General features: G+C 29.8%; 1 non-coding gene across 1 annotated transcript; it reads left to right on the forward strand.

Moving 5' to 3' along the window:
* Positions 1-253: 253 nt before the first annotated feature.
* TRNAR-ACG (transfer RNA arginine (anticodon ACG)) lies at positions 254-326 on the forward strand. Its single transcript has one exon. It is a non-coding gene; the product is annotated as a tRNA-Arg (tRNA).
* Positions 327-12,844: the final 12,518 nt, after the last annotated feature.

Here is a 12,844-nt window from a genome sequence, read left to right on the forward strand (position 1 = left end):
ATGTGTTTAAATTTCTTTTTACTCATAATTTAATCTATTTTTTTTAATATCGTACATATTTATTATGTTATTATGATTAATTAGTTTCAAACTATACACTTCATTATTTATTTTATGTTATTTTTAATTACATATGTGTTATAAGTTTGTGATTTCCACATACATGATAGGATTTCTAGTAATATATTATATTTTCAGTTACCACAAAATAATTTTCTTCTTTCTATAATCTTTAGAATAACACAAACATAATGACTCCATGGCCCAATGGATAAGGCGCTGGTCTACGGAACCAGAGATTCTGGGTTCGATCCCCAGTGGAGTCGCAACATTTCATTTTAGAATACGTAAACCAAATTCTAGTTTTCCTTATCCTTTTTTGTATATTTGAATTATATACTGTTTTTATGAATTAATAATATTGCAAAAATAAAAAGATAAAATAATTTTAATAAATATATTTGTTTCATATATGAAATCAATTTTCATTTGAAATAAGAAGTACAATTTCATCCAACTTTTTGCTATTTTACTTACTAAATTAATCAACTGTAAATATCTTAAATTTACTATATATATATATATATATCACATTGATAATGTGGATAAAAAATATATAATAATAATTTATTAATAGTTTGTATAAGAACTAAATGAAGCTTTGGCTAAAAAAAAAGATAAATATTATCAAAATTGTACATGAATTATAGTTTTAATGTACAATTATACACATAAATTTTAATTTTGTGAAATTTTATATAAGAATTTTTGATTTAATCAAATTCTTGTTAATTATTAATACAATTATTGATAGGACATCATTTTATGTTTATATATTGCATACATAAATAATTGTATTTATCCAATATAAAAATAAATTGATGTATTTATTTTTTTTAAATGCGTATGATTAAATCAAAATTAAAGTTTCAACTATATATTTAAACCACAATTAGAGTTTCACGTGTATAATTACACCAAATTAAAGTTCGTGTATGATTTTGAGATTTATTCCTACAATATAAAGTTGTAAGTTTAAAATTTATGGTTTTAAGTTCAAATTTCATTATGTGGATTTTTATTGATTTTATATAAAATATAAAAAAATATTTTCATAATAATATAACTTATTTTGTAAAAATAATTAATTTTATTTTAGTAATTTCTCAATTAAATTAGTGCTCAGTTGACTCGTGACACAAATTTAATTGGAGAATTTAAGAATATTATAGATAGATTATAACAAGAATGATTGGTTTAATAAATAAGAACCGGTGGATTGAACTACAAATGGAGCCGTGGCAAAAGATTTGTGTTTAAGGGTATATTTAATTTCTTGAAAACAACTTTCAAAAAATGGTTTTCGAAATATAAATTGATCTTTCTAAAAAACCTTATATTTTATGGTGTTTAGATGCTTCTACATAAACTACTTTTCGTTGTTTGATAAGTTTTCCTGAATTTAATTTCTGAGGCTCAAGTTTGGCCCAACCTATTTTTTAAGTTTATAACATTTTATATTATGCAATTTATAATACATAAAAATTAAATTTATACTGATATATAATGCTATTATAATGTAAACATTAAAAAATTTAATATGACTATATATAAAACTATAACAAAATATAAATATATTAAATTATTAAATATTATGTTAAAATAAATATAAATATATTTTTTTAAAAAATTAAAAATAAAAATATAGGCGGCCTAAAATAGGCTTGAGCTAGCCATTGACAAATATAGGCGGCTTGAGTAAAATTTAAGGCTCATATTTTGGATCGGGTTGAGCTTGGATAATCATAAAGGGTGTTAATATAATGCTTAAGCCCAATCTATATTCGACCCATGAATATCTCTTTGTTTATATATTATATAAACACATTTAATATTTTTATATATTCTTTATAGAGGTGTTAATGGACCGGGTTGGGTCGGGCCTAAACATGATATTAATATACTTAATGTTTACCTAAACTCAGCTTGACATGAAATATGGGCCTAAAATTTTTCCCAAACCCGCTCATATTTGCAAGAGACTAACCCAAATCCATTTTAGACCTGCCCATATATATATATATATTAAAAGTATTTATATTATATTATTTTAATATTTAATAATTTTATACATTTTTTATTTACTGAAAATTTTTACGCCATCTTAATATTATTTTAATGTTTACATTAGAGTAATATTAGATATTTAGTATATGTATTTTTTTAATAATGTGTTCTAAATTAAATAATATATAAAAATAACATAATATAGAATATTATAAACTTAAAAATGAGTTGGGACAGGCTTGGGCTTGAATATTTAAGCCTGAGCCAATGCCCATATTTTAAATAGGCCTAATTATTTTTGTCTAGGCCCATTTTTCAGGCCTAATATTTTTATCCAAACCCGTCCAAATTTGGGCAGGTGGCCCGGCCTGGCCAAAAATTGGAATGGTTTAGACAAAAATATAGGCTCGTTTAAAAAACAGGTCGGGCTTCAGGTAAGTTTTTTGGGCCAAAATCGACCCGACCGGAATTTTTAATAATAAAAAACCCATAGAACTGAATTTTTAACTATACTAAATAAATTCACACGTGCGGAAATTTCACAAGAAAATCTTGCTTAATTTAATTTATTTTCAATTAAGTTCCTAAACTTAAAATCATACAAAATTACTTAACAAAATATTTATATTCAACACCCAAGTAGAGTAATTCACCATTAAACTTCAAGAACACACTAAACTCATTAATGACATCTTCCAAAACATTTAACAATTTTATAAATTGAACCCGAATAAAATTTCAAAAACATAAAATTCGTAAAAATTAAGTCAAACATTGACTTACAAGTCCATGCAATGGAATGAGCGAAACTTTTTCTTCACTTAACAATTGTGTTTCGGTTCAACCAAAACAAATTGAAGAAGAAGATGGCATCTTACCATTTTCTTTTGTTTAATTATTATGTTAAATTTCAAAGCTGCCACCAACTAACCTATTTTAATCCAATTTCTGGCACATAGTGACCACTAAATAAAGAGATGACTTAATTGTGATATTAAACCATTCTATTTTACTTAATCACTCAATTAGCACTATAACACTAATAACAATTGACTTTCACACTTTTTACAATTTAATCATTTTTTTTTAAATTAACAATACGTTAAATTTACTAGACCAAAATTTAATATAACACTCATATAACTTCATAAATATTAAACAATTAATATTTATGGATTGACATGTCGGAGTTGTGATCCCTAAACCATTGGAAAATGGGCTATTACAGGATGCTTCTACGTAAATATTAATATTTCAAAATGATTTTTGAAATATGAAATGACTTTTCTAAAAAATATATATATTTTTTGATGTTTGGATGCTTCTACATAAATTATTTTTCGTTGTTTGACAAGTTTTCCTAAATTTAATTTCTAAGGCTCAAGTTTGGCCCAATTTATTTTTTAAGTTTGTAATGTTTTGTATTATGTAATTTATAACACATAAAAATTAAATCTATATTGATATATAATGTTACTATAATGTAAACATTAAACAATTTAATATGACTATATATAAAACTATAATAAAATAAAACTATATTAAATTATTAAATATTATATTAAAATAAATATAAATATATATTTTAAAACATTAAAAATAATAATATGGGCGGCCTAAAAATGGGCTTGGGCTAGCCATTTACAAGTATAGGCAGGCTTGAGCAGAATTTAAGGCTCATATTTTGAATCGGGTTTGCCTTAGGCAAGCATAAAACATGTTAATATCATACTTAAGTCCAATCTAGACTCGACCCATGAACACCTCTATGTTTTTGTATTATATATTCACATTTAATATTTTTATACATTTTTTATAGAGGTACTCATCGGTCAGGCCGAGTCTAGCCTAATCATCCTATTATCATAATTTATATTTGCTCAAGCCCGGCCAAGTTCGAAATATGGGCCTAAAATTTTTTCCAAACCCGTTCATATTTACAATAGACTAACCCAACTTCATTTTAAACACGTCTATATTTTTTTATTTTTTAAATATTAATATTATATTATTTTAATATTTAATAATTTTATTTTTTTATTTATTTAAAATTTTTATATCTACCTTAACATTATTTTAATGTTTACATTAGAGTAGTGTTATATATTTAATATAGGTTTTTTTTAATGTGTTCTAAATTACATACTATATAAAAATAACATAATATAAAGTATTATAAACTTAAAGATGGATCGGGACGAGCTTGAACATTGAATGTTTAAGCCCGATCCATATTTTAAATGAACCTAATTTTTTTTGTCCAGATCCATTTTTCGGGCCTAATATTTTTACCCAAACCCTCCCAAATCTGGGTGGGTGGCTTGGCTCACTCCAAAGGCCTGTCCAAAAAATGGAAGGGTTTGGAAAAAAAATATAAGCTAAAAAAATATGATTGGGTAAAAAAATCATCGGGCTGGGTCTAATCCGAAAAGATTTCATTTCTAAACAATTTGAGTAAGTAAACTCATTTTTTTCAATTACTCCTTAATTTAGTGTAAAATAAATTTCTTTCCCCACAATTTGAAAAAAAAATCTACTTACACCCTAATATTTGAAAAGAATAACCAACCCCTTAGATCTATTAACAAAATTATATTAAAAAAATAGTTCTAACCTTGTTATTTATACTTATTTCCTACGCGTTTTATTCCTTTTCCTCCATTATTAATTACAAAGTAATGGAAATTTAATTACTTTAAAAATTATAATGAAGTACTATAAAATTAAAGTGTATTTAATTCAAACAAAATAATTATTTTAAACTTATATTTAATTCAATTGTATATTAATCTTAAGAAAATTTTATTCAATTATTTTTATTTAAATTTAATTAATTATCATTACTTAAAAAGTTTTAACATAGAAGAATTTGATTAGAATATAAAAGCAAATAAAAAATTATTTCAATGAATTAAATTTTATTTAGAAAAGTGAATTAAATTTAAAGTTAAAATTTTTAACATGTATTTACATTAAAATTTGTTTTAAATAAAACAGAAACAAAAAGTAAAAGATAGGACTTCTTTTTTATATAGGTCATCCTTAAACCCTAAATCCCTAAATCTTAAACCTTAAAGCTTAATTATCTGGTTCCCACCCTCTTTGTAAATATCAAGAGATGGAAAGGTTTGGGATGGAGAATGATTTTAAAGACGCGGGCAAATCCTTTTACAAAAAGCGCAAAGTAAAACAGAGTCAGACAAGAGATGATGTTATTTACGGTGTTTTTGCATTTAATACTGACTCTAAAGACAGTGGTTCTTCTTCGTCAAGGAAGAGAAGGAAAGTATCTGGGGAAAAAGTCGACTTGATGAAGCTTGTCAACTTTTTTTCTATAGCTACTGTAATGCCTACCCAAAAAATTTATAAGAATTCTAAGGTAGAGAATGATAATAGTGTTCCTGATGAGAATGGGAATGATAGCTGGCTTGGATTGGGGTCTGGCGTAGGTTTAGGGTTTAGTGGCAATGATAGCTAGCCCAAAAGTGATGGTAAAGGTGTTGTTGATAAGGTTGATGGTTTTGGGAGAAAGATAAAGGAAGGGGCACATAGGAGAAAGAAAGAGAGAGAGAGATGTTAATAATGAAGAACAAAAGCTTAGGAGGCAGAATAGAGGCTGGAGGTGGTAATGAGGATGTTGGGTCTTTTGAGAAGCATACTAAGGGTATTGGGATGAAGTTGCTTGAGAAAATAAGGTATAAAGGAAGTCGTCTTGGAAAGAATGAGCAAGGAATTTTTGTACCTATTGAGGCAAAGATGATGCCTAAAAATATGAAAATGGGGTTTAATGATTTTAAGTATGCTAAGTTGCCAAGGTTGTAGCAGTTAGGAGAGAGGAAAAGTGTGAGTCAACAGCCTGTTGGGAAAGCAAAGGAGAGGCTTCAATCGAAGATTGCAAAAGGGAGGAAGGAGAAGGAGTAAATTACAATGGAAGAGTTGTTAGCAAAGAAGCAAGAAGAGGGTGTTGAGATTGTTCAGAAGGTAATTGATATGAGTAGGCCACAAGTTAGAGTTCTGAGAAACTTGGAGAATCTAGATGCCGAAGAGAAGGCAAGAGAGAATGATGTTCCTTTTGGAAAAAAATGGGTTTGGAAATGTAACACCCCAAACCCGGCTTAAACGTTATGGCCGAATCCAGAGATGACACAGAAAATGGGTTTAGAAAACGGAGTTGTTATGTAGGATCATTTCAGTTTATTAACTTATATACTTTATAACCATTTTCGAAAACATTAATTAATTGGTTTATTTGCCAAAACTTATTTTACAGCAGAAGTTCAACAAACCTGTTTCATTTTAGAAATTCGATTAGTATATTTAAAAAAACCTCTTTTTGCATAAAAATCATCAGTTTCATAAAATATTTTACCAAAGCATGCAAATTATCAATAATCCAAAAATCAACCGTTAAAAATTATAAAGTCCAGAGAGTCCCAGAAATTATAAACTCTCGAATGAAAACCAAAATCATAAATAAAGCCATAAATTGCCAAGTTTAAACTGTTTACGGTTGAGTGGTCACCGCTGAGTCTCCGCAGCACCGATCTGCCTAAGTCCATGGATTACTTGAACAGAACAGACAAATAGATGTGAGTTTTAGTAAACTCAGTGTGTAACCCAGCAGAATTAAACATGCAATAAACAGAAATCTCAAAATCAATCAGATATAGATTTGTGCTCATGCTCATCTCAGATATAATCATCAGAATCAAATATACAGATCAAAATATTCAGAATCCTACCCCTATCCTTTACACACCAACCCGGTCCATCCCAACACATTTTGTGGGGTTAAAAACACCCACCCATCCCTACACACCATATCGTGCCAATACGATACAAGTCAGATAATGTGCAGCCAAGCTGCCAAAATATAGGCAAAGATCGTCGTACAGAACACTTCTTCCTCATATACAAAACCCACCCCAATACAGATACAAAATTAACAGATTAAACATACTCAACATGCTTATATACAGATATCAGATGTACAGATAACAGAATAGACAGTCATGCATAGTAGTGTTCTACTCAAAGCATACTAATAGAATATCGAATCACATAAAACTAGGGTTTAGTTAGCCCTTACCAACCCTACGGTAGGCCCACAATCGATCAGAACGACCGGTGTGACCTTAGGGAAAATTTTAGAATTATGCATGTGGGCCCACACGCCCAGATTGGCCTTGCCCATGTGGCCCACACGGCCTAGCCCAAAAACCCACACCCTCGTGTGGAATGCCCATGTGGCCCACACACCCAACTTGGCCTAGCCCGCATAGCTTACACGGCCACACTTCGGCCACCACACGGCCGTGTGACATTGACAGGACAATTTTTTGGCTTTTTTCGAAATTCAATTTTCTGTGTTTTAAGTACACACCTAGTATGTTTTCTCAGCAAATGCAATCCAATACCATCAGAACCTATAATTGATACAGAATACCAAGTTAAAATCGAAACAAACAAAAAACTAAAAACCCCTAAAACCGAAGTGCTCACCTTAGGCTAAACGATGCTCCTCAACACCTAACTCATTGACAGATTAAAAGCCTCTTGTAAACCCCCTAAACCAATCAACAGCACTAACAATTAAACCCACATTCAGAAAATTACAACATACTTCACAACAGAAATTTATAAGACCACAATGAGATCAAAAAAATAACGCTACTTACAGAATACCCAGAAGCAAATCAATTTACCCCCTCCAGACTTCGATCATATAACGCAGGAACAAGAGAAACCCCAACCAAAAGATAAAAAACTTGAGAGTTTAGGAAAAATATCAATAAAATGAGCAGGAAATTTCTGGCAGGAGAGAGGAAAACCAAATAGAAAAAAATAAAAAAATATTTTGACAATATTGCACTAAATCATAACCCCCATTATCCCACTAAATCTTAACCACTTCAGAATTCCAACTCGACCCAAACACTCTCAGACAACCAAAGCAAAAATAACATCCATGTTCGTGCAGTTATTCGAACACAAGACTTCCAACACTCCAACTCCCTTACCACTCTAACCAGTAGGCTCATTTTAATATAAATTAACAGGCAATATTATGTAAACCCACTTCACAAGGGTAAGGCTTTGATCAAAAGAAATACAAAAATTGTCAAAAGTGGGAATTAAACCCAAGACCTCTCACACATACCCAGAACACTTAACCACTGAAGCAAATACACTTTTGTGTCAGATTTTACAGAAACAAATATAAATTAAGCGTGATGTTACATTAAAATGCAGCGAAAAATAAATTTAAGGAAAATAAAGTTTTAAAATTTTTCCAAAACAAAATCTTGATTATGATATCTAAACTAATAAACACATAATCAAAATTGTACCTTTTCGATTCGTCTAGGATAAACGCTTCAACCGAGTAGTCTTCTTTGTTATCCTCAAGCTCACATTTATCGAGTGTGGGCTCATTTCGAATCAAAAAATATTCCACAAAAATTACTAGTAGGGTACGTTCACAAATTCTCTAAACTTTTGGGTCAAGTTGTAAATCAAAAAAATATCTCTAGAAATTTTCTCAAATAATCTCTTTAGAGAATTTTTTCTCTACAACTTTCTCTTGAATTCAAGTGTAAGAAAAATAATGACCCAAAGCTCTCTTTATATGGGGAGAGTTTAGAGAGTTCAACTATGATTAAACTTAATCACTTTAATATTAAATTTAATCTAATATTTATTAAGATAAATATTAGATTAAATTTAATATTAATATAATCACTTTAATATTAAATTAATAAAATACTATTAAGATAAATATTTAATTTAATTTAATATTAAACTATAAAATAATATTATTTTTAAAATATTTAATCTGAAATCAAATTCTCTAGTAGAGTCCCAGTAGGAGTGTAACTTTTCCACTACTGAACCACCAAAGACCAACTGCTGCCGGCCACCGGGACGCCATCATAACTATCAGCACTGTCGTGTCCGGTGATACAGGTGCGACACTTTTATGGCACCCCGAGCCAATTCAGTTATTGTTAGTTCGGTCCGGGTCAGTGACGACTCGACCGGTCCAATCTAGCCATTGGTTGGATCGTTGGCCCGGTTTCATATACTGGCTCGGTTTGACCAGTTTTTGGGTCTTAGACTTGGTTTTGGGCTCCCGGACCCAATTTATGATCTTATTTCCAATTTTCATGTTCAATTACCCATTGGGCCAATTGTCTGACTTGAAAATTAATTTTCAAAAATATCATATTAATTTTAATTAATTTGATTAATTTAATTTTATTTTATCAAAATTAATTTTTCCAAAAATCACTTAGATTTTCCAAATTAATTTTTTAAGAAAAAATTTTAATCAAATTCTCTAGTTGAACAATTCTCACGACCACCTAATTTAATTCCACATTGAATACATCAACTCAATTAAATTGTTTTCAAATTCTTAGAATTTTCTTCTTATTCAAATGCAGTCCGATCGGGCTTTTGTTGAGCTAGCAGAAGGACCAATCGGACATGTCGAAACCATTTTTTTGAAAACGGGAAACAACCTTATTTTAAAATGAAAATTAAAACGGGAGTCGCCACCGATTTTTATTGGGTGTGATCGGATCACCCTTGTTTTAATAAAACATTTTAGTTTACTAAAACGATATTTTGATCTACGAAATTTGAGAAAACGGGTTCGGGAGTCGGTTACATACGAGGAAGGATTAGCACCCTCGTAATGCCCAAAATTGGTACCTAATTGATTAATTAATGTCTTAATATCAAAAATTGAAAAGATTTAAAATAAATTTTAAAATACGATCCATTTTTTATTAATATTGAGTTTAAAAGTGCTTGAATTGGATCAAAACGATTGCTAAAGATTTCCTTGTCTCGAGACATCGGAGAATCACATCCTGTAAGTTAGGACGCGATACCTTGAACTTTCGAGCGCAAGTTTATCTTTAATTTTAATTGAAATTTCATGTGTTTTAAAACTCGAAAGGATATTTGGCTATTTAGAATCAATGAGAGAATCGAAACCCCGTAAGTTAGGGCACAATTCCTCGGTGTTCCAAAACGCGAAATATTGCCTTATTTTCAAAATTTCTTTTGTTTTAAATTTGGTCCTAAAAATTTTAATGAAATATTTAAGAGGTATACGTTAGAAACAAATCGCAAAGAATAATCCAAATAATGAAATGAATATACAACATAAAAGTCATAATATCGAAATGTTTGGACGCGGTTGGGATGACAAGACTTTACAAATCAATATATGTTTTAAACATATGGGCCACTCGATGAATGGGTAAACAGGGTAAGCGTACATGGTATTGAGCATACACATTTCGCAGTAGAAATAATATATAAATAACATAAATAATGAAAAGACAAATAAAACAATATGGTAAATGAATAAATAACAATAACAGGTAAAGTGTTGAACTTGAAACATAAAACATATAAGGGTATAATAAACGAACAAATAAGACAAAATATAATGAAAGTGCAGTCATCTAAAACCCAAACATAATTTAACCGATTTTGCAATGGAATTTGGAACAAAAGGAATATACATGTATATATATATATAAAATTCAAAGTGGTGAAAAATGTAAAGAATTTTAAAGTAAATAACATAAAAAATAGTTTAAACCAAGTAATTCATAGAAAACTCTAAAATAGAATATACACAAAGATTTAAAATAAATCATGTATATAAAAAATTTAAAATAAATAATGTAAAAATAATCTTCCAAAATACATAACGTATAAGAAGTATGTGAAAAAATTTAATATAAGTAATATATGAAGTCTTAAAGTAAATAATGATAAAATTTTTGTAATAAATAATAACAAAATTTAAAATTGTTTACATATAAAATAGTATAACGAAAGAACATGTAAAAAAAAACTTAAAATATGCAAGATGGTTTATCATACATAATGTAAAAGATATTTAGAATAAATGGGATGAAAAGAAAATTTTGAGACAAAACATTGTATGAAAATCATTTAAAAAAGTATGTATATATATATACATAATAATTTAGAGTACAAAGATACATATAAAAATTTAAAATGAATACTACGTATGATGATTCAGAAGAAATGACATATATGCAAAATTTTTAAAATTGATAATGATTTAGAATATATGATATATTCAAAATAATGCCAATAATAATAGTAATAATAATGTAGATAAGAAACAAGAAAATAATATAATATAATATGACAAATTTAATATAAAATTGATTGATTTGATGACATAGTGGTGATACTAATGATAACACAATAATAATGACATAGAAAACAATGATATCAATAAAATAATAAGGACAAAAATAGCTTCAATATTAACAATAACGAAAATAATAGAATAACAACAATGACAAATAAAGAATAATAATGATTATAACTATAATGTAAAACAGTGATATAAATAGTAACAACAATAATGATAAAATATAAGAAATAATAAAATAATGGCAATAATAATAAGTAGCAATAATAGAATTAATAATAAAAATAAAGTTGATTAATTAATAAAAAAAATGGTTGATTAATTAAAAAAGGACTATATTGAATTTTGGAACACAAATTTGGGGCGAATTCGAAATAAAAAAGGAAGGGAGGACCACATTGAAATGAGCCAAGAAAGTAGAGAGATCCCATGCGCAAATAGACCATTCAGTCAAAATGCGTGGATCCTCCGTGGGTGTAGGTCGGGTCGCATATGGGAGGTCCAAAACGGTGTCGTTTTGGCACCTGGACCCCCCACTCCCAAACGGCGTCGTTTGCCTCTAGTATTTAAGTTAGTTTCTTTTCTTCATTTCAGTTTCTCTTTAAAAAAAACTGAAGGCATTTTGCCCTCTCTCCCTCTCCCTTTGCTTCTGCCGATCGGGCTATCTCACCGTCCACCGTATCGCCACTATTTTCGGTGCCCGGCGACGCGCGACCATGGGTATTTAAACCCCGCTTAGGAGCCCTTCGAAGGCCAAGCACCTCGACGTTCTTTGGGAGCCAAGAGAGAAACCCGTGGCCCTCTCCTTTGAACCCAATCGCCACGATGGAAAAGGTTCTCCGGCGACGCGTCCGTGGTTTCAGGTAAGGTTTCCTTATTTCTTTCCTTTTACTTTTGTCTATTTTCGTATGTAAAAAAGAAAAATAAAAAACAGAATAAATGAACTCAGATCGTAGAACGAAAGTGAAAATCAACCTTTTTTGATTTCTTGCTACCCTTTGTTTATGTTTGTTTCGATCTCTAATATCTGTGTTACAAAATCTTTTTTTTCTATCAAAAAAGAAGAACCCCCTTTTAAACACCCCCCTTCTTCAATCGGGTTCCTCCCAAGGCTTTATAGCCGATTTCGCTATTGTTTCTCTGCTATCTCTTTTGCTGTTTGCACATGGTTTTTGTCTTTTTGTGTCCTCTTTTCTTGCTTGTTTGCAGGCTTTGAAGGGTGTCAGACGCATGGAGTACAGGGGCATGCGTGGGGCGTGCGACGGTGGTAGTGCGCAAGGTGGCCAATGGTTGGCCTAGAGGTTCGGCAGCACACCTGGGGGCTGAGCTGCGGCTGAAGGTTGATTGCTGAAAAATTTTAAGATAGTTGGGCTAGGGTTTTGAATTGGGCTTGGGTATTAGGTTAATTTGTAATGGGTTTTTTTTTTTGTGTGTGTGTTTTTTTAGGCTAGTAATTGGGTTTTAATTGGGTATTAGGTTTATTATTTATTGGACTGTTTTTGTTGTTTTTTTGTGATTTGGGCTCGGGCTAATTAGTTTTATTATATCGGGCCCGGGCAAAAATGG

This window comes from Gossypium hirsutum, chromosome A10, assembly GCF_007990345.1.
Source record: "Gossypium hirsutum isolate 1008001.06 chromosome A10, Gossypium_hirsutum_v2.1, whole genome shotgun sequence".
NCBI classification, from domain to species: domain Eukaryota; kingdom Viridiplantae; phylum Streptophyta; class Magnoliopsida; order Malvales; family Malvaceae; genus Gossypium; species Gossypium hirsutum.